The sequence below is a fragment of the Mustelus asterias genome, chromosome 11 (assembly GCF_964213995.1).
Source record: "Mustelus asterias chromosome 11, sMusAst1.hap1.1, whole genome shotgun sequence".
In the NCBI taxonomy this organism is placed as follows: Eukaryota; Metazoa; Chordata; class Chondrichthyes; order Carcharhiniformes; family Triakidae; genus Mustelus; species Mustelus asterias.
Window position 1 is genome coordinate 13283809 of NC_135811.1, and position 24096 is coordinate 13307904.

Genomic DNA, 24096 nt, shown 5'->3' on the forward strand with positions numbered 1-24096 from the left:
GAATCTCTCTGCTTACGTCACTACAGATCACGTGACGTTATACTAGAAGAGATGAAACTACATTAACCACATTAAATACATAATATAACTTCTCTCCATTATTTCATTAAATTTTATGACTTTCTACTGAGATAATCGGGTCGTTAAGGGTTAAGGTAGTTTTAGTGTCATTTGTTTGAGATAAAAGAGGTACAATGTCAATAATACTCAGTGATTAGGCTCATCATCCCAAGTGCCTAATTGATATATAGGTATCAATATTGTATGTCCTGTAAAACTCTCATTAAGATATGTGCTTATCAGTGCGTTTTGGTTGAGAGAACTGCCTGCTGGTGTGGAGTTCTAGAGTGACTGCTGGTACTTGGTACAAGTTAATTAGAAATAGTACAGGAGTATGAGTGGCATACAGCCTCAACAAATACAGAAATGACAAGATTCATGCATAAAACTTATACAAAGTGAATATAAAGTCAATAAATAAAAATGATCAGCGTGTTAGATCTGAGATAGCGGGATCAACTTACAAAATACAGCATGATACATTCAATTGAATAGAGTCATAAGGACTACATAGCTATAAAAACTGATTACAGAACTTAATCCTCAGCAAAGGATACATAGAGCTGTTATATAATTTAACAGAAAGTGACTGCTCTTTTAAAGCATCACAAGTTAAAAACGACATTAATTTGGGACATAAGACTGAATGGTTAAAGCCTCATAGCTGTTTACTTCATATAACAAGTTTTTGAATCTTAGGGGAATATAGATGTATTTGTTGTGTTCGTTGCTAGGGAGTACAATGGTTCCATATTTGGATCTGCTCAACCTTAACTGACTTCACAGCAGTTGCTTCAGTAATGAAAATTTAAAAGTGGACTTTTCATAGGCCTAGGGCCATGTGATGCAATTCACTTCTCAACTATAGACAAACAGAACAACTGATCTTGGGTCCTTCAAAAAAAATGTCCCCTACCAACCCACGCAGGGTCCCTCCCATGATCTCTGTCCCACCTTGACAACTGGTTCAACTTGGGACCAGGCCAATTTCTCATTCTCTCTCAACCAGTGAGCTGGAGCAGAGTATCTACTTTGTGCCTGATTCGGGGAGAAGCTGAAGATTGAAAATCAAACACAATTAAATATTTGATAACAAGATCTGTGAATATGATTTGGATGAATGCACACAAAATTATAAGTTGGACACAATGCAGAATCTTCCAGTAGTGCCCAATATAGCAACATTCTAAAACCAATGTAGCCAATGCAAATATAACCAATCAACCTGTAAAACATTGTGATACAAGGCAGTATAGTCTTTCTGTCTATTTTGTACTCAACAACATGACCGATAATAATTAACTGACACAAAGTCACAGCCACCCCTGAAAACTCCATGTCATAACAATCAACAGAAAATATGTTAGATAGCTGAGGATATATTTTCGAACATATGGACAGGTGCTTTACATTTATTACCCCTTATCATTGTGGTGATAAGACAAAAAATGGTGTAATTGGAAGGAAAACCTGCAATGACAAACATAATTTTGCATATTTCTCATCCACAAATACCTTTAGTCTTATAGTCACTGTTTATAGAATATATCAATTTCCCAGACTTCATGCATGGAGATGACGTGCTCTGTCATTAGTTTCAGTCACAGACACAATGACAAACTTGAACTGATGGCATGTGGTACTGCAGCAATGAGCCATTTCAGACATCATTAAAAAGATAATGAGTGTTCCTTGACTGGAAGGGTTCCAGTTAGACCTCATTTAGATATGTAGTGCCACTGCACTGATGTGTTTTCTGTAGTGCTATCAATGATGGATTTTTATTTTTGTCAAGTGAGATGGCTCCATTATTTTGTAACTCCATTATAACTTTATAAGAGAAATGGTGGGTCAGTTAGGATCCGTGTGTCCTTTAAGGAAGAAAATGAATCATGGAGTTCTTATGCAGAGCGGTTTCAGTACTTTGTACAAGTGAATAAAATTGCAAGTTCGTTTTTCATACCGACTTTTCTCAGTACAATAGGAAGTGAACCTTCAGTTTGCTCCAGAACTTGGTTCATCCAGCAAAACAAGGAATCAAAACTTACAATTACTTGACAAAGATCGTTGAAGAGCATTACTCCCCAGAACCTCTGATCATCGCAGAATGGTTCAGATTTCACCGAAGGAACCAAATGGAAGGTGAAAGCATTGCTCGGTTTGTGGCAACCTTAAAAAGGCTGGCACAACATTGTGAGTTTGGCGAGTCTCTTTGAGATCGTCTAATTTGTAGACTTCAAAATGAGACTATCCAAAGAAGATTGCTTACTGAACATGCTTTGACTTTGAAGAAAGCAATAGAAATTGCAGTGTTGATGGAACTGGCTGCTAAAGAGGCTTCACAATTTGGTGCAGGAATGAAGATCCACAAATTGGGAACTGCACATAAAAGGGTCAAAATAACAACAAGCATGTCACAGATATGCCAAAATGGGCCATTCAGAGAGTAAATGCTGAAGCAAGTCTAGTCAATGCAAGAATTGTTTCAAAATGGGTCACATTGCAAAAGCATGTTGGGCTAGATCAGCTTCTCCTGAGGAAAATATTCAGAAGAAGAATCTTGGTACCTTCAAGAAGAAGAACAAGTTGCACTCTACAAAGAATTTACAACATGGAAGAAGAGAATTACAACCGTGAAGAAGAGAATGTCCAGAAATATGAAGAGCTCCAACTGAACATCTTATCATAGAGGATGAATCACATTGATTCTGAACATATGTGGACAACCTATTAGGTTGGAGGTTGAGACTGGTGCTGCTGTATCTTTAATTCCTGAGGCTACAAAAAAAACTGAAGCATCTTCCTTTAAAACCAGTTGATGTAATTTTAAGGATCTACATGGAAGAGATTCATGGTCAATGTAGGGTTGAGTGGAAAAACAGCAGAGTTGCCTCCCAATGTGTTCCATGGTAATTTTCCCGCTCTATTTCCCGCTCTAGTTGGAGAAGATTAAGCTTAACTGGAGTGCTGTCAACAGATTGGTCGATATCAAAACAGACCGACAGCACTTTTGCATATCTATGTGTATTTGAAAATACACTTGGCTCAATGAAGGGAGTTCAAGTGAAACTCAAGATAAAGCCTAATCGTCAACCAAAAAATCTCAAAGCAAGAGCGGTGCCAATGTCAAAGAAGCATTAGTATGACTTGTTAACACTGCTTTGAGCTGGCTACAATGAGTGACTGGGTTACCCCCATTGTATCTGTCATGGAACCAGATGGTACAGTTTGTATTTGTGGTGATTTTTAAAAAATCATAAATCCAGTGTTGTGTACTGATCAATATCGAATTCCTTTAATTGAGGATTTGTTTGCTGGGTTATCAGGTGCGCAGAAGTTCAGCAAGATTGATCTTTCACAAGCATATTTACAGATGCTTATAAAAGTTTGCCTTTTGGAATAACATCCACACCGGCCCTACCCCAAAGATCGGTGGATCAGACTTTCTTACTGACTATGTATAATGATTGATGTTGCATGGTACTGTGTTTAGAATATTATTGATCCGATGCATAACATCATAATAATTTGTGGTCATAACCATAGAAGTAAAGAAAGAGGGATATTATGTATTTAAGTTGTTGCGGGATTAATTTAAGAGCGGATGACATGATTTGCTGATGATGTCATTGGGATGTTTCAGAGGCTCCTGCTTTTAGTTTCAGTTTGTATTCTGTACAGGCAACAGCTTTCAAAATAAACCTTGTTATTGTTATTTTGAATCTATATGTGAAAACTATGTGTTTTTCTTTTTGTTTAAAACCCCCGACCTCCAACATAGCACATTACAGGAGGTCACGTAATGAAATCTGCCCCAGAAATACATTCTGTTGGCACCCCTAGGGAATTCACAAAACTGGAGAGGTTGGTGTCAGACAACAGCAAGCCGGGCTGATATGGCAGAGCCTGGAGAAACATCCCTGCTCCTCCCAACCGTACTAAAATAAAGATTACCCCCAGGCATCCCCTTTAGTAGAGTGGTTAGTTCAATGCAAAAGTGATCATCGGGGAGGGGAGGGTTATTCCTATGTATGGCATAGAAATTTGCATTTTAAATGGGCCTCCTACCTCAGTTGGGATCGCTCTACTTCCCCCCCATCCCACAGGAATATGCCCAATGGAATGTTGCCATTGCTACAGTGCTGGCACAATGGAGCAATGGGTCCATTGTCCACTATATTCAGGGTGTCACCAACCTATTCCCATTGCTATTAAGGGAAGAGCGCAAAATCCTACTTCGGACAGAATACACATCAGAGCCTTGAGGATTCATTTCTCACTCTCCTTGCGAGCTTATTGATTTCCAGCACTTCATGAACTTCAGAAAGGTCCGAATTACCCAACTACAGTCTTTGCCTACATTCATTCCACAGAAGCATGAGGTAATTCAAGAAATAATGACTGGAGGTTTCACAGTTGCCGATATTAATGGCTGGATGTTAGATGGATCTTAAATGTTAAACTAGTGGGCGTTTGTGCGAATGCTTTAAGGTTTTGCTAACATCGCTAGCACTAATTTCTAGACTTTAGCCTTTAAATGCCTGGTGTAGAAAGTAAAGGCTTAGAGAACTGAGGAGTTCAACAGGTTTTGAAGCCCTGTCTATCACAGAACAGTGGAAAATTTAATTTTGCCCTCTGGTGTCACACAGCAAAGCTGTGCTATGAGTGTGAGGAACCAAATAGGGCTGGCCACTTCCCTAAGGGAATGGAGATAAAAATATAACTATAATGCAGGATGAGTCATTCTGACACACTCTTGCACAATATGTAACAAGGAAAATGTTCTTCTGTAAAAAGCCAGGATAGACTGCAGTTTGTTAATGCATTACAAATTATTTATCCTAGAACACCAACAGGCTGCAATTGAATTATTAATTAATGCTCTGTGTATATTTTTTTGTTTCCTTCTTTGAGTTTGGTAAATTAATTAAGGAGAAATTGACAATCATGAATATGTCTCCTAGGCTTAAGTAAAGAGACCGGTTGAGGTTGCGTGTCCCTGGACACATTGTCCCCTAAGTGTACTGCTGACTGAATCACAGGAATTCTATTCAATACTGTTCCCCAACAAGCTTCAAAAAGTAATTCATAGCATGAAATGCATCATGAAAAAGAATCTGTTCTATTTAATTTTTAAATGATCCACTAATTCCGTTGAATGTCTCACAGCGACACATTAATGTAGATTTATTTGAGAAGCAAGTGCTCCTAGGCCCCTTTTAATTTAACATTGGTCAATACTTGCAAGAAAGAAAACCCTACAATCCACATTTGAACAGTACATCCAGTACTGTGGAATGGTGAATGGAACAACCAAACAGCAACAAAGCATCACCAAGTAGAAGTCGTAAGAGGGGATATTGGGTTGACTGGGCCTGTATTCATTGAAGTTTGGAAGAATGAGAGGGATCTCAGAAATGTACAAAATATTGACAGGGCTGGACAAAACTGGATGCAGGGATGTTGTTTCCTCTGGTTGGGGGTCGAGAACAAGGGATCACAGTCTCAGGGTATGTGATAATCCATTTAGGACTGAGATTAGAAGAAACTTTTTCATTCAGAGGATGGCGAATCTGTGGAATTCTCTTCCACAGAAGGCTGTGAAGGCCAAGTCACTGACTATATTTAAGAAGACAATACATCGATTTCTAGTTTCTAAAGGCATCAAGGGGTATGGGAAAGCATAGGAGTATGAGATAGAGAATCAGCCATTATCATATTGAATGGTGAAGCAGGCTCAAAGGAGCGAATGGCCTATTCTTGTTCTTATTTGCTGTGTTTCTATGTTTTTGAGATGAATACAACTTTCCAGTTACTGTGTGATATTATAATCAAAAATATGATTTAAAAGCTGTAACACTCTGAAGTCTCTGACTATAACACAGAGTTGGAGACTTTTTCAGAGACGTCCAGAGGCAAGGAATTGCTCATCCGAAATTGAAACTCCCTGGGCAATTCCCATAGTGTTCTTGTGTTGGGACTTCTAAGGGTTCCCCCAGCATTTATTTCAGGTATGTCCACAGTATAACTATCTGGAGACGGAGCCATTTATTTGCATATCCATATTTAGTTGTTGGATTTGACTTGTCTTATATGTTGCACACCCATTGGTGACCATACTTTCAGCCATCTCCAGAATTTTCTCCCAAACCTTTGCATCTCTCTCTTCTCCTTTAAGGCACTCTATAAAACATTTCTCATTGGCTAAGCTTTTGGTAACCTATCCTAATGTTTCCTTCTTTTGTTCAGAGCCAATAGAGGGGGCTTGGGTGACATGGATAAGACCTTATGATCTTACCTTTCAATGTCTTCTGAGCCAACTCAACGATAACAGAACTTTTAGTATCAAAAATATGGAAAATCAGGGACAGTGGGAAGGAATAGTGCTCAGAATAAAGATTACATTTGGCATTTTTAAATTTATTTTGCACATCACTAAACATCAAGAATGTGAATGAATAAAACCTTTATTAAAATCACATAAAATTTCATTTGTGACTTTAATAAGAACTGTTATGCTGCAGAAAACTCATTGGAGGCATTCAACCATGGAGTTCTGCAAAAGATGGGTTTGCAATTGGGAAGTGATAACATGTTCAAGGACTTTGGAGAAGAAAGAGGTTGGAGATGGGTCAATAGTTCGTAAACATGTTAGGTTCAAGAATCATTTTTTCTGAGGAAATGATGGCAGATTTTCAGGAGAGAGGCTCAGTGTCCCAGCTAACATAGGGATCAGGAGGTAGCCAGCTGTTTAGTAAGAATAAAGTTGAGAGAGCAGGAGGTGGGCCGCATGAAAAAGGTGAGTTTGGAAAGGGCACGAGGGGAGATAGGAGAGAAACTAGAGACAGTTGCAGGTTCACAGCTAGTTTGATTGAAAAGCTTCATACTAATTACTAGAATTCGCAGGCGATACCAAACCATATACTTCATGCATTGATCAACTTTTTGATTGTCATAGTCCTGCTGATGGTGATGTCAGGGACAAACTTTGCATAAGTTCTCAACTGCTTTTCACGAGCAAAAGCAGTAAATGAAGAACTGGTTCTACCTGTTGTAAGTCATATGACAAGAAGCTATCAACAAATAGACTTGCCTAAACTGATTTCAACTCCATGATTTGATGTAGAAAGCGAGTTCCAGGGTGCACCTGCATCACATTAGTGATGTCATCATGTACATTGGTACACACGTAATAATACCACACGTGTGATATTGTCATCACACATAAAAACAGAGAAGAAAGACTTGCATTTTGATAGGAGCTTTCATGATAGGAGCATCTCAAGTTGCTTTATAGCCAATTAAGTACGCTTGAAGTGTAGTTACCGTTGTAATGTAGGAAACATGGTAGCCAATTTACGGACAGTATGCTCTCAAATCCAGCAACATGATAATAGTCAGATGATCTTTTTTTGTGTGTGCTGTTGAGTGGGGGATAACTTTACTGCTCTTTTTCAAAGTAGTGCCATGAAATCTTTTATGCCCTACTAGGAGGGCAGACTTTGTTTGAAAGGTGTACCTCCAAACTTGCAACACCCTCTCAGTTTTGCACTGGAATGTCAGTTTTGACTTTTGTTCTCAAGTAATTTCCTGTACTTTTTTTTCCTTTTCTCTATCGACGGAGTACAGGATAGGGATAGTGAATCTGGTGAAATGGTGCAACGACAATAATCTCTCGCCCAATGTCAGTAAAGCAAAAGAGATAATCATCGAGTTCAGGAAGGTTAGTGGAGGACATGACCCTGTCTACATCAATGGAAGTGAAGTAGAATTGGTCGAGAGCTTCAAGTTTCTAGGTGTCCAGATTCAGTGACATTCCATGGAATGACATTGATGGAAAGGGTGACATTCCAACCATGGGTTGTGAATGTCACCCTTTCCATCATGCAAACCAACTTCCCATCCATTGACTCTGTCTACTTCCCGCTGCCTCAGAGAAGCAGCCAGCATAATCATGCACCCCCGGACATTCTCTCTTCCACCTTCTTCTGTTGGGGAAAAGATACAAAAGTCTGAGATCGCATACCAAGCCTCTCAAGAACAACTTCTGCCTTGCTGCCATCAGACTTTTGAATGGACCTACCTTATATTAAGTTGATCTTTCTCTATACCTTAGCTATGACTGTAACACTATATTCTGCACCCTCTCCTTTCCTTCTCCCATGTGTACTCTATAAGCGGTATGCTTTGTATAGTGCGCAAGGAACAATACTTTTCACTGCATACCAATACATGTGACAATAATAAATCAAATCAAAGCCTGTTATATTGAACTAAAGAAAAAACAGTTTTTAACATTCTTTCCGAAGTTCTCAAAACTCTAGAATTTATTATTTCTCTACCTTTTTTTTTCTATAGTTTGAAAAAACATTTTTTTACTTTTAAAATCCAACCTTGGCATCAACTGATTCCACTTTATCTCATAGAATCATTACATAGACTCATTCTGGCATGCAGGAGGCTATTCAGCCCACTGAATCCATGTCCATTCCATCTTTTTTCTCTAGTTTTAACCTTGGTGTCAAGTTGAACCAGGAGCCTTGGTCCATCACTTTGATTTCTGAATATAAAACTTGCTCAGATCTTGCAATACATCCCCCATATCCATCCCTGACCACATACATTTATTCATTTCCCACAATACTGCTATTACTATTCTGCATCTTCCCATGATACTATCCTCCTGAACCTTTCATTAAACATCCATTATGTCGTCATTGACTTTCCATGTGGCATGGCTAATCTGGCATGATGAGTTGGCATCTTTTAAGTAGAACTGGTGTCAAACATCTAATTTACATCTACAGAAACAGCAACTATTCCCATGGAAATATTTGTGTTCTTCCGAAACATATTAATCATATGGAGATGCCGGTGTTGGACTGGGACGGGCACAGTAAGAAGTCTCACAACACCAGGTTAAAGTCCAACAGGTATATTTGGAATCACGAGCTTTTGGAGCACTGCTCCTTCATCAGGTGAGTCGGCTTATTAGGGATCACGAACTTTCGGAGCGCAGCTCCTTCATCAGGTGAGTCAGTGATCTGAAAGCTCGTGATTCCAAATAACCCTGTTGGACTTTAACCTGGTGTTGTGAGACTTCTTATTGTAAACATATTAAGGCTGGAAATTTATTTTCCTTTTCTCATTAAAATTAAATGGCAGTCTCTTGGTTATTCCCTTAGCTGGTTTGTATTGGAATTCAAAGGGTAAAATATTTCTACAGAGACATTAGGTTACAGATCTTCCCCTAAGGTTAATATGAGAACTAAAATTATACCACATATTTTACTGGAAAAGATAGATAACAGCACTTTTCCTAATTGGTTTAAAATATATGACAGGACCCTTCAGGAATATAATTTGCTGCACACCTCAAGACAGATATGAATCAATAAACAATATATATATTTTTTTCATCCTACATTTTAAAAAATCTTAAATATAAGTAATTGGTAAATTCTTACCTACAAATATAACTTTACCATTGTTCCCTGAAATTTTGATGTTCCGCTTCTCAAATGAAACTTCATAGAATCCTACAGTGCAGAAAGAGGCCATTCGGCCCATCGAGTCCGCACCAACCACAATCCCACCCAGGCCCTATCCACATATCCCTACATATTTACCCACTAACCCCTCTAACCTATGCATCCCAGGACACTAGGGCAATTTAGAATGGCCAGTCAACTAGCCCGCACATCTTTGGACTGTGGAAGGAAACCGGAGCACCCGGAGGAAACCCACGCAGACACAGGGAGAATGTGCAAACTCCACACAGACAGCGACCCGGTCGGGATTCGAACCCAGGTCCCTGGAGCTGTGAAGCAGCAGTGCTAACCACTGTGCTACCGTGCCGCCCTTAGAGGAATTGATATTGACTCTAATATTAAACTATGTTAGATTGCATGTGCATCCAAAACGTTATTGCACATGTTTGAATTGGTTCCTTGGGGTCATTTTGCTGGCTGGAGGATGTTTATTTGTGCAATAGCTGTGATTTGAGTTTCTTTAAATAGCTTCCAGTAGAATTATGGGTAGTTTATTTTCCCTCGGGAGAAGCTCAGCCTCTCATTTTAGATTAGTCTCACTGAACATCTCCTCCAAACATCACAGAACAATTAGCTTATGTTAGATTATTACATTTCACACTTGAAGTCAATGAATAGTTCAATCCCATTTTCCCTGCACACTCATAATACCTTGTACATTATTATCCCGATTCCTACAGCTATGTGTTTAGCAACTATCATTATCCAAGTGCATCATTCCTTTGCTGCAAAACATATCCTAAATCATACTTAGAGTGGAATTGCGTAATGCCAGTTTCAAAGTTAAGTTTATTATTAGTCACAAGTAAGACTTACATTAACACTGCAGTGACGTTACTGTGAAATTCCCCTAGTTGCCACACTCCGGCGCCTGTTCAGGTCAATGCACCTAGCCAGCACGTCTTTTAGACTGTGGGAGGAAAGTGGAGTACCCCAGACATGCAAACGCCACACAGACCTTAGTGACCTAAGCCAGGAATCGAAACCAGGTCCCTGGCACTGTGAAGCAGCAGTGCTAACCACTGTGCCACCATGCCGCCCCAAAGCTTCAAAGATAACTATGTAGAATATTGCTCAAGGCCTGAATTGTTACAATTTGTAATTAACTTCATTAAACCATATTTTAAAAAAAATCAAAGTTAATATAAACACATGCCATTGTTTTTTTAATTGTTAATAAATAAAATGAATTAATATTAAAGGCCTTCAAATGTAAGTAATGATCTTATAATGTGATACATGCTGTTACAAACTGCTTTTATATCAATATAACATATTACTAATATAAACACTTTAGTGTGTTATATACATTTAATGTGTTCAATGCTTCTGAGGGTTTTAAATTATATTGCCAATCTCACATTTTATATCAAAGCTTTTCTTCTTCTCAAACTTATCTCTTCAAATTACCAAAATAAACTACAAGTATTTAATGTTTTAAATTAACATGCAATGTTAGAAAATGCCATTAATTGTTTTGCTAATATTTGTGCAAATTATGCATTTTAAGTATTTTAACTTTGCTTAGGTCAATTTAAATTTGTCTCAGAATTAACATGCATTGGTGTCAGATAAAGCTCAGCACAACATCGTGGGCCGAAGGGCCTGTTCTGTGCTGTACTGTTCTATGTTCTATTTGTGTTCAAGAGTATGAGGGAATTTAATAGGAAAGTTAGGGAGAAACAGCTTACACTAACAGATGGGCCAGGAACAAGAGGGCAGACATTTAAGATATTTGTCAGAAATGTCAGAGTTGAGGCGGCATTTTCTTTCTCTCAGCCAGTTGTTATGATCTGGAATCTGAATTATGATCTGAAACTGAAAAGGTGATGGAAGTGGATTTAATATCATTTTCAAAAGATAAAGGGAAATATACATTAAAGGGAAAAAAAGTGTAGGACTATAGAGTATGTGCAGAGGAGTGAGACGAATGATGGTTCTGTGGTAGGCACTATACAACGTGGTTCAAATGCTCCTTTTCATTGAGCTTTGAAATTGCCTTTAGTCATTTTTACATAGCAGATAACATTATGCAAAACATATTGGTCCTCATCATCATTTAGATTTCATGAAAATAAATTATTCTTAAACAAAATGGATATTTAGCAGGGCCACTGATTTCTGTGGTGACTAAGTCAAATTCTCCTTTTATTACATGAAGTTCCAGGAATTTTTCATTGTTTTGGTAATTACATTCTGCTGGGGCACACCCTTTGTTTGACCGTTGCTATTCTGCCTCTGCATTTCCCATTTGGTACTTAATGACTGTTCCTGTTAATGCAGCAGCCCCTCTGCTGACCTTTTTTCTTCCAGTGAATTCAGCTGATGCCTTTCCCTCCCATCACACTCGCCCTGTAAAACTGATCACATGCAGTCCATATATCTCTCTGTCCTTGGGCCCCTAAGTAGCAGATCAATGCTCATTTATGAACATTTAGAAAACATGAAAAGATAAATCAACTCTTTTAGACTGAAAACTGCTGTTAAACAGTATTTTCCCTTTACTGATGTTGACTGCCAAGCTGTCTGTTATTTCAGTACCTTTTGATTTCACTTTAGATTTCCAAGCTTTCCTGCTTATGGCACTCAGTTTTCTTTACCACCCTGTCTCTCCTTATGTAGCTAGATAAATCTACAGCTTTTTTTAGCTTGTCCTGCCTGAAGGATACATTTAAGCTTCAAATCTAGGCATCAGCAGTGACTCATTGGTAGCACCTGCGCCTTTAAGTGGGAAGGTTAAAGGTTTTAATGCCCACTCCAGAGATTTGGGTGCATAATCTGGGGTAACACTTCAGTGCGGTACCAAGGGGATGTTGGACAGTTAGTGATGCTGTTTTCCTGATGAGATATTAAACCTGCCTTCCTCGGTGGGTGTAAAAGATTTCATGGCATTATTGGAGGAACAGGACAGCTCTCCCAGTTTCCTGGCTAACATTAATCCCTCAACTAACATTGCTAAAAATAGCCAGATTATCTGGTTACTTATCTCATTGGTGTTTGTGGGACCGCGTGGTCTGTGAATTGGCTGTTATATATTCCTGATTTGAACAAGGATATACTACAAACCTGTACAGAAAATTCCCCAATTTCATTGGTTGGCAGGTGTTTTGGGATATTCTGAGTTCATGAAAAGTGCTTCATAGAATCATAAAATGGTCAGAGCATCTCAGTGTCAGCACTCAGCAAGAGCAACTTTTTTTATTCTGTGATAGGATATGGGCATCACTGGCAAGGCCAGCATCTGTTCCCCACTCCTTACTTCCCTTGAACTAAGTGACTTGCTCAGCCATTTCAGACTGCAGTTAAGAGTCAGACTCATTACTGTGTCAGATGTAGGCCAGACCAGGTGAGGATGGCAGAGTTCCTTCCCTATAGAAACACGAGAGAACCAGATGGGCTTTTATGGCAATCGACAATTGTTGTCATGGTCACCATTACTGAGACTGGCTTTCAATTCCAGATTTATTAATTGAATTTAAATTCCACCATCATGACCCCCAGAGCATTAGTGTGGACCGCTGGATTACTGGTTCAGCGAATTTACCACTACACCACTGTATTCCCCCCTCCATCTAATCCCACTCCCATGCTTTTTCCCTGTAATTCTGCAAATCGTTTCTCTTCAGCTAATTATTCAATTCTTTTCTGAATGTCACAACTGAATCTGCCCCCATCACACTCTCAAGCAGGGCATTCCAGATCCTCACCACTCATTAAGTAAAAAGGTTTTCCCTCATATCGCTATTGCTTCTTTTGCTAATTAATCTAAATAGATTTCCTCTGGTGCATGATTATTATGTGAACAGTTTTCCCCAATATACTCTGTCCGGGCCTCTCATGATTTTGAACACCTTTATCAAATCTCCTCTTAATATTCTCTTCTCCAGTAAGAACAACCCCAGCTTCTTCAATCTATCCACATAACTCAAGTTCCTCATCCTTGGAACCATTCTCATTAATCTTTTCTGCATCCTCTCTAAAGTCTTCATATCCTTCCTCAAGTGTGGTGTTCAGGGTTGCACACAATACTCCAGTATTGATGCTGAACCAATGTTATATAAAGGTTCATCATAACATCCTTGCTTTTGTTCTCTATGCCTCTATGAAGCCTATGATTCCAATCGCTTTATTAACTGCTTTCTCAACCTACCCTTTCGCCTTCAGTTATTTGTGCACATTAACCCACAGGTCCCTGTGTTGCTGCAGTCCCTTTATTTTATATTGCCTCTTCTCATTCTTCCTACTAAAATGAATTACTTCACACTTTCTGCATTAAATTTAATCTAACTCTTGTCAGCCCATTCCACGTCTTGAAGATTATCACTATACCTTTCATAGTTCACATCATTCCAAGCTTTGTGTAATTGGCATTTTTTGAAATTGTGTCTGGTCCACCTAATTCTAGTTCATTGATCTACATCAAGAAAGTAGTGGTCCTAATACCAGCCCAGGGGAAGCCCTCCTATATACCTTCTTTTAGTCTGAAAAACTACTGTCCATCACTACTCTCTGATTCCTGTCACTCAAACAACATTATGTCCATGCTGACATTGTCCCTCTTATTCCATGGGCTTTAACATTGCTGACAAGCCTGTTATGTGTCAAATGCCTTTGGGAATGCTGATGTGCACCACACCAACCACAGTGCCGTCATCAAAAAGCTCAGTCAAGTTAGTTATGCTCTTACCAATTCTTTACTGCTTTTCCTTAATTTATCACATTTATCGAATGTCTGTTAAATTTTTCACGATCATTTCTAGAAGCCTTCCCAACACTGAGGTTATATCGACTGACCATTGTTGCTAGGCTCATCCTTACACCCCTTTTGTTATAAGGATGCTACATTTTAAATTCTCCATTCCTCTGGCACTATCCCTGTATCTAAGGAAGTGCAAAGAGGACCCAGAGGCAGTGACCACCACCTAGAAGAGCAAATGGAAAGAGTATCCTGAGGCAGTACCCACGATCTAGAAGAGTGGGTGAAAAGAGTGTTCTGCTGTCAGCATCTCAGTAAAGCAGCCTGGGAACCTGCTAGGTAGGGACTGGCGAGTATCAATTCTACCATTTAATAGTAGAGTACGAATACAGGTAAGGTCTATTGTTACAGAGTTAGCACCTGGAGCAGAAGAAGGTCCTTAGGGTTATTAATATTCTTAAACTTGCAAGTAGGAAGGGGAGTGATATAAGGACAAGTCATGGCAGGACAGCTTGGTCATGTGGAATGCTCCTCTTGTGCTAGGCAGGAAACCAGGGACACGTCCAGTGTCCAGGATGAACAGGTGTGCAGGAAATGTCTCCAGCTGCAGCTACTGGAAATCTGTGCATCAGAATTGAAGTGGTGGCTGGAGTCACTCTGGAGTATCTGTGAGGTTGAGATATTCGTGGATAGCACATTTGGAGAGTTGGTCACACCCCAGGCTAAGTTTGCACAGGCAGAAAGGAAATGGGTTACTGCCAGATGGCGCCATACCCCTCTCAAACAGATATGCTGCTTTGGATACTGTTGGGGGTAATGACTTCTCAGGGGAATGGAGTGAAAACCAAGTCCGTGACACCAAGTCCGTGGCGCAACTGCGCAGCCTGGAAGGAAAAAGCAGGGTAGGGCTATGGTTATTGTGTATTGGAGATGTGAAATGCAGGATAGAATTTGGTTAAAAATGAATGGAGCTTTATTAATGGTGTGTGATCTCTTCATTGGCTGCTTCTTCTCTTTCAGTTTCACGCACTAGGTCTGTCACACCATTTTCAGTGCATACATTAATACAGTATAGCTCTGCAAGCACCAATAGGAATAAATACAAATTCACAACAATAGTGATACGGGATTCAATTATAAGGGGAACAGATAGGTGTTTCTCTGGCCACAAAAGTGATGATGTGGAGATGCAAGACACAAAAGTGATTCCAGGATAGTATGTTGCCTCCCTGATGCTAGGGTCCACGATGTCACAGAGCGGTTGTAGAACATTTTGGAGGGGGAGGGTGAAGAGCCAGCGGTCATGGGAAACATTGATACCAATGACATAGTTAAAAAAAGGAATGAGGTTCAGAAAGCTGAATACAGGGAGTTAGGTGATAAATTAAAAAGCAGGATCTCTGGATGACTCCCAGTGCTATGCTCTAGCGAGAGCAGGTATAGGAGAATAGGTAGGATGAACAAATGGCTGGAGGGGTGGTGTTGGAGGATGGATTTCAGATTCCTGAGGCATTGGGATAGGTTCTAGGGAAGGTGGGACCTGGATGGGCTACAGCCCCAACAGGAACTGCAGGTGTTTTTGCCAGTGCTGTTGGGGAAGTTTTAAACTAATATGGCAGGGGGATGGGTATCCGTGGATGTGGTGAATGTCCCTTTAAGGGAAACTCATACTTGAGCAGGGAGTTAGAGGAGATGGAAACTGGGTTAGAAACAAAAGGCTGAAAAAGTGAAAGCAAGGGAGGATGACATGGGAATATAGGTAAAATACAAACAGTGGCTCTATTTGTCCCGAGAGATTGACTTAGTGTAAGGAAAAGTGGAAGAAAAACAACATTAAGAATTCTGTATCTTAATGCATGTAGCATTCTAAACATGATAAATAAACTGAGGGCACAAGTAGAGTTAAATGGCTATGATCTGATAGCCACTATTGAGACATAGTTACAAGAAAACGAAAGTTGGGAGATCAATATTCATGCTATTTGATTTTTAGGAAGGACAAGCCGAAAGGAAAAGGCAGTGGGATAGTTTTGCTAATAAGAGAGGAAATAAGTAAAGTTCTGAGGGACGATCTAGACTTAGAGGATGTGGAGTCAATTTCGATGGAAGTGACAAATACCAAAGGAAGAGAGTGGTAGGAGTAATTATATAGGCCTCTGAAAAGTAGCGACACTGGGAGAAAGAGTTTAAATCAAGAAATAACAAGATTAGACTTATCAAATTGGGAATGGCAGCCAAGAGAATGAATTCAGAAAGTGCATTCGGGATGGTTTCCTAGAACAATATGTTCTGGAGCTAACTAGGAATCAGACTATTTTGGATCTGGTAATGTGTAATGAGGTAAGTTTAATAAATATTCTCAAGGTTAAGTATCCCCATGAAGTAATGATCACAGTATCATAGAATTTAGCATTTAGATTGAGTGTGAGAAAATTGGGACTGAAATATCGGTGTTAAATTTAAAGAAGGGGAATTATGAAGGTATGAGGATGGAATTGGCCAAAATGAACTGGTCAAGTAGATTAGTAAGTTAGGCAATAGATGAGCGGTGGCACATTGAGGGTGATAATTCATGACCGCCAGCAAATATACATCCCAAAGGGGAGGAAAGACTCTCAGGGGAGGAAGAACTTACCATGGATAACCAGGGAAGTTAAGGAGGGTATTAAGTTGAAAGTGGAAACATATAAGCTGGTAAAGGTTAGTGGTAGGCCAGAAGAGTGGGATAAATTCAGAAAGCAGCAAAGATGGACTAAAAAAAAATCAGAAAGGGGAAAATAAACTATGAGGGCAAGCTAGTGAGAAAACAGACAAGAAGAGCTTTTTTAAGTACATTAAAAGGAAGAGAGAAGTAAAAGGAAGCATTGACATCTTCTAGAATGAAACTGGGGAAGGAAATGGCAGAGGAGTTAAATAGATATTTTACATCGGTCTTTACTGCAGAGAAATAGTAAAATATATGGAGGAGGAATTAAATGCAGTCACCATTACCAGAGAATTTGTTTTAGGCAAACTAATGGGGTTAAAGGCTGTCAAAGTACCCTGGACCTGATGGTTCGCACCCCAGGATCTTAAAGGACATAGCTACAGAGATTGTGGGTGAATTGGTAGTCAATTTCCAAAATCCTTGGATTCTGCAACTGTGTCAAAGGATGGGAAAACTGCCAAGGGGATATGCTTGTTCAAAAAGGGAAGGAGGCAAAATGCAGGAAACTACTAGCCAGTTAGTCTAACTTCAGGCCAGTTAGTCTAACTTCAGTTATTTGAAAAATATTACAATCGATTATTAAGGGGAGAATAACAATGTATTGGGAAAGTCATAATCTGATCAAGCAGAGTCAGCATGGTTTGGTGAAAGGGTAATCATGTCTGACAAATTTACTAGCATTCTTTAAGGAGGTATCAGTCAGAGTAGATAGAGGAGAACCAGTCGATGTTGTATATTTGGATTTTGAACAGGCATTTGTCAAAATGGTTCACAAAAGGCTACTATACAAGACAGGAGCTCATGATGTTGGCGGTAATATTCTGGCATGGATACAGAATTGGCTGATTAACATGAAGCAATGAGTAGCGATAAGGGGGTCATTCTCAAGTTGGAAGGCAGTAACCAGTGGAGTGCCACAGGAATCAATGTTGAGACGACAGCTCTTCATAGAGTCATACACTGGAATTTCACCCGCCATGGGAATCGTAGCGGATAGGGGGGAGACAAGCAAGGCCATAAAATCCCGTCCATAGAGTCTTGCAACACAGTAAGAGGCCCTTCGGCCCACCCTGTCTGCACCAACCATCAAGTACCACAATGTATATTAAAGACTTAGAGAAAGGAACAGAGTGCACAGTGGTCAAATTTGGGGAGGATACAAAGATGAGAGGGAAGGCAGGTTATAAGGACTATACAAATAGCTTACAGAGAGATATTGACAGGTTAAGTCTGCAGAAAATTGGCAAATGAAATTCAATGTGGGATAATGTGAAATTGTTCATTTTGGAAGAAAGAATGAGAAGGCGGATTATTATTTAAATGGAGGGAGACTTCAGAAAGCGCTAGCACAAAGGGACTTTAGGGTCCTTGTTCATGAAACCTAGAAAGCTCGCATACAGTTGCAGAAGGTATTAGGAAAGGCAAATAGAATGCTGGCTTTTATTTCAAGGGGGCTGGGGTATAAAAGTAAAGAGGTGTTTCTGCAACTGTAAAAGTACCAGTTAGGCCACACTTAGAATATTGTGTACAGTTTTGGTCCCCTTATTTAAGGAAAGTTACATTATCATTGGAGACAATACAAAGGAGGTTTACTAGGATGATTCCGGGTACGGAAGAACTGCCATATGAGGAAAGATTAAACAGGTTGGGTCTGTACTCCTTGGAGTTCAGGAGAATGAGAGGTGTTATGATTGAAATATGTAAGATCCTGGGGGATTAGATAGAGGAAATGTTGGGAGGATGTTTCCACTCATGGGAGAGTTTAGGATCGGAGGGCATAGTTGCAGAATAAGGGGGTGCTCATTTAAGATGGAATTGAGGAACAATTTATTCTCTCAAAAAGTGTTGAATCTTTGGAATTCTTTATCCCAGGAACTTGTGGAGGCCGAGACTTGAACATTTTCAAGGCTGAAATTGGTCGATTTTTAATCAATAGGGGAATTAAGGATTACGGAGATGAGGCAGCAAAGTGGACTTAGTGAGTGTTAGATCAGCCATGATCTTATTGAATGGCATAGCAGCTCAAAGGGCTGAATGGCCTACTCCTGTTTCTATTTCTTATGGTCTTGTGAAAATTGTTTTTGACTAATACATGAAGATGATTCTTTTTTAAAAAATCAGCTCATTGCCATGCACCCATACCCACTTATTGGTGCTCACACCCACTCACACACCCGCCCACTCACTCACTCACACCCACCCACACCCAACCCACATTCACTCACTCAGACCCATACACACTCACTCACTCACACCCAACCCACATTCACTCACTCAGACCCATACACACTCACTCACTCACACCCAACCCACATTCACTCACTCAGACCCATACACACTCACTCACACCCAACCCACATTCACTCACTCACACCCAACCCACATTCACTCACTCACACCCAACCCACATTCACTCACTCAGACCCATACACACTCACTCAGACCCATACACACTCACTCACTCACACCCAACCCACATTCATTCACTCACTCACACCCAACCCACATTCACTCACTCAGACCCATACACACTCACTCACTCACTCACACCCAACCCACATTCACTCACTCAGACCCATACACACTCACTCACACCCAACCCACATTCACTCACTCAGACCTATACACACTCACTCATTCAGAGCTATACTCACACTCACCTACTCACTCACTCACTCAGACCCATACACACTCACTCATTCAGAGCTATACTCACTCCACCCACACTCACCTACTCACTCACACCCACCTACCCACATTCACTCACTCAGATTCAGTAACATTCTATCCCCCACAGCAGGGTGGTCAGGAAGTAACGGCCAATCAGGGCGCAGGCTCTTGGGCGCCGCCTCCGCCTGCCGGCCAATCTAACCTGCTGACACCCCGGTGGCTTGGTCCCGCCTCCCCACTGCACGCCGATTGGCTGGCGGGGCGCGTCCGGGCGCAGCTGAGTGGCGGAGCGGCCTGTCAGTCAGTGCGGCAGTCAGGCAGGGTTCGGTTGCAGTGTGTGTGTGGCTGGAGTCAGGGTCGCCGGGCAGGAGATCCGCATTGTATGTGTGGCCAGGGGCGACCAGCAGACAGTGCAAGGCAGGTCAGTAAGTACCTCAATAACCCCGAAGTGTTTGTCAGTGAACAATCCAGGCCAGTAGTTTAGTTTTAATTATTCAGGCTCTATCCTTCAGTTGACAGTCTGACTGCTCTTATCAACCTCAGAGCTTTATCAATCTAATTATTGTATTAGGAAATGCACAGCTTTGAAGTTTGGTCATTGACTTTTATTTACAATTCATTGCTGTCTATTTCTCACAGAGACTTTGTTGAAGGTGCTTTGCTTCCGACTTGAAACTCAAGGTCACAAGTAATGAAATGCCTTGCCTCACTCAGTTCAATGTTACAGATGGCCATTTAATCAGAGTACTGGGTTCATATCTGCAGCTGGTTATCAATCCTTTCATGAAGCAAGGAGCACGCAGGTTTTCATGTATGCACTATTTATTTTATTCATAATCTACAAAAAACAGATTTCCACCCCCACCAAACAATCCCAGCAATGTTTTACAACCTTCTGGTCTCAACAGTGATTAGCTCTACCCCACCTCGACCCCTTTCTTTTCATTTCATTTAATTTTTAACTGTTCTCCTGTTTTAACCTTTTACTTTATTGTCTTTCTTTATTTTTATTTTCCCCCACTCTTTCCCCCTATTTTATCCCCCCTTTCCTTATCCTTTTTACCCCTTTGCTTCCCCCTTTTCTCCATTTTATCTCAGTCTCACCCATTCCCCCCTCCTCCCACATCTTCATCTGTCACAGCTTACCCTCTGATTTCAGCTTCTCTGCCTTTCGGCTGTTCACACCTTTTATTCTCTCTATGGACTGCCATTGGCAGCCTTTCCCCTTGTTTTTGTGGCTATGACTCATCTTTCATTCCTTCAACCTGTTGTATAAATATCTCCCACTTTCTATGCCTTTTAGCTTTGACAAAGGATCATCTGGACTCGAAATGTCAGCTCTTTTCTCTCCTTACAGATGCTGCCAGACCTGCTGAGATTTTCCAGCATCTGCAGTAATTTGCTTTAATCCAGCAACATTGTTACTTGAAGTAGGAACTGTAAGTAGTCCCACAACACCAGGTTAAAGTCCAACAGGTTTATTTGGTAGCACGAGCAACTCCACATCATGAAGTAGGAACCAGCAACAGCTTGAGATTGGTTTGCTCTTTAGATTGTTGATGAGCTTTCACAGGGGTTGTATGCATGGATTTTAAAAAAAATGCCCCATTTGTGTAATCACAATGCCTTTGTTGATTCAGTCTCCTGTGATTAACCTGCTTTGTATGCCATAATTAAAAACCTTGCACTAAAGCAATTCTGTGGTTGCAATGATGGCAAAAACTGACTTTGCTGTCATTGACATTGTGAAACTGATAGCAATGTTTTGTAGCTGCAGTTAAATGTGGAATGCTATTTGTGAACATCTGCTTATCCACAGGGCGTGGTGTTGAATAATGAATGGTAATACTCAGAATTTGCTTGAATTTTTTTTTCTTTCATGGGATTTGTGCATCAGAATATGTTGCCTATTGAACTGAGTGGCTTTCTTGGCTATAGAGTCATCAATATTACTATAAGTCTGGAATCACATGTAGGCCAAACCAAGTAAGGAGGTGGATTTTCTTATCTGAAGGACAGTATAGTGAACCAGACGGGCTTTAGAACAATCTTTAATGGTTTGTGACGGTCACCATTACAAGCTTCACATTCCAGATTTATAACTTGAATTTGAATTCATACCTCTAGATCAGTTAGACTGGACCATCAGATTACTAGTCCAGTGACATTACCACTGTACCATTCCTTCCCCCCCATCCCCATGCCTTTGAACCTTCACTTTTATGCTGTATTTTCACTGTTAAAAAAAATCCCCATAAAATGTTAGATGATTCAAAGAGGTGCATCTGGGTGTTGGATGCCATGCTAAATCATAACTCTGCTGAATAACCCCTCGAGTTATGAAAAACTAATATATTTGCAGGAATGTCAAATTTCAACATTATAATAAAAATGAGGCCTGGAACCAAAGTCCTGACAGAACCCAAACTGGGCATTAATGAGTCAGTTGTTGGTGAGTAGGGGTTGCTCTATTTATTTATTTATTAGTGTCCCAAGTAGACTTGCATTAACATACATAACATTACATTAGTAGTCGCCACACTCTGGTGCCCGTTCGGGTACACTGAGGGAGAATTTAGCATGGCCAATGCATTTAACCAACACGTCTTTCAGACTGGGAGGAAACCAGAGCACTGAGTATATAGGTGGAGTCTGATGTTGCAGCTGTATAGAACGCTGGTTAGGCCACATTTGGAGTACTGTGTCCAGTTCTGGTTGCCGCACTACCAGAAGGACGTGGAAGCTTTCGAGAGAGTGTAGAGAAGTTTTACCAGGATGTTGCCTGGTATGGAAGGCCTTAGCTATGAGGAGAGATTAGGTAAACTGGGCTTGTTCTCCCTGGAAAGACGGAGAATGAGGGGAGACGTAATAGAGGTGTACAAAATTATGAAGGGTATAGATAGGGTGAACAGTGGGAAGCTTTTTCCCAGGTCGGAGGTGACGATCACGAGGGGTCACGGTCTCAAGATGAGAGGGGCGAGGTAGTGCTGGCGGATTGGAAAATGGCTAATGTTACGCCGCTGTTTAAAAAAGGAAATAGACAAAAGGCGGGTAACTACAGGCCGGTTAGCTCAACGTCTGTAGTTGGGAAAATGCTGGAATCCATCATTAAAGAAGAAATAGCAGGCCATCTGGATAAGAATGGTTCGATTAAGCAGACGCGGCATGGATTCATGAGGGGAAAGTCGTGCTTGACGAACTTGTTGGATTTTTATGAAGATGTGACTCGTGCAGTTGACGGAGGGGAACCGGTGGATGCGGTGTTTTTGGATTTCCAAAAGGCGTTTGATAAGGTGCCTCACAAAAGGTTGCTGAAGAAGATTGGGTCACACGGAGTTGGGGGTAGGGTGTTAGCATGGATTGGGGATTGGCTATCCGACAGGAAGCAGAGAGTCGGAATAAATGGGTGCTTTTCTGGTTGGCAGATGGTAACTAGTGGCGTGCCGCAGGGATCGGTACTGGGCCCTCAACTATTTACCATTTATATAGACGATCTGGAGGAGGGGACTGAGTGTAGGGTAACAAAGTTTGCAGATGACACAAAGATAAGTGGAAAAGTGAATCATGTGGAGGGCGTAGAAGGTCTGCAGAGAGATTTGGACAGGCTGAGTGAGTGGGTGAGGATCTGGCAGATGGAGTATAACGTTAACAAATGCGAGGTTATTCACTTTGGAAGAAATAATAGCAAATTGGATTATTATCTAAATGGAAAGAAATTACAACATGCTGCTGTGCAGAGGGACCTAGGGGTCCTTGTGCATGAGACGCAAAAACCCAGTCTGCAGGTGCAACAGATGATCAAGAAGGCAAATGGGATGTTGGCCTATATCGCAAGGGGAATAGAATATAAAAGCAGAGATGTCTTGCTGCATCTGTACAGGGCATTGGTGAGGCCGCAGCTGGAATACTGTGTGCAGTATTGGTCCCCTTATTTGCGGAAGGATATATTGGCCTTGGAGGGAGTGCAGAGAAGGTTCACCAGGTTGATACCAGAGATGAGGGGTGTTGATTATGAGGAGAGACTGAGCAGATTGGGTTTGTACTCGTTGGAATTTAGAAGGCTGAGGGGGGATCTTATAGAGACCTATAAGATAATGAAGGGGCTGGATAGGGTAGAGGTGGAGAGATTCTTTCCACTTAGAAAGGAAACTAGAATAGAGGGCACAGCCTCAAAATAAAGGGGGATCAGTTTAGGACAGAGTTGAGGAGGAACTTCTTCTCTCAGAGGGTGGTGAATCTCTGGAATTCTCTGCCCACTGAAGTGGTGGAGGCTACCTCGTTGAATATGTTTAAATCACGGATAGATGGATTCCTGATCAGTAAGGGAATTAGGGGTTATGGGGATCAGGCGGGTAAGTGGAACTGATCCACTTCAGATCAGCCATGATCTTATTGAATGGCGGGGCAGGCTC

General features: G+C 40.8%; 1 protein-coding gene across 4 annotated transcripts in view; it reads left to right on the forward strand.

Moving 5' to 3' along the window:
* Positions 1-19990: 19990 nt before the first annotated feature.
* sfxn3 (sideroflexin 3) overlaps positions 19991-24096 on the forward strand; it is a 61590-nt gene continuing 57484 nt past the window's right edge. For 2 of the 4 annotated variants that reach the window (XM_078223176.1, XM_078223173.1), the window contains exon 1: positions 19991-20105. The gene's annotated coding sequence lies outside the window, so the exon portion shown is untranslated. Of the gene's footprint in view, positions 20110-21041; positions 21124-24096 lie in introns of all 4 variants that reach the window. The other 2 variants (XM_078223175.1, XM_078223174.1) reach the window with 2 other exon arrangements.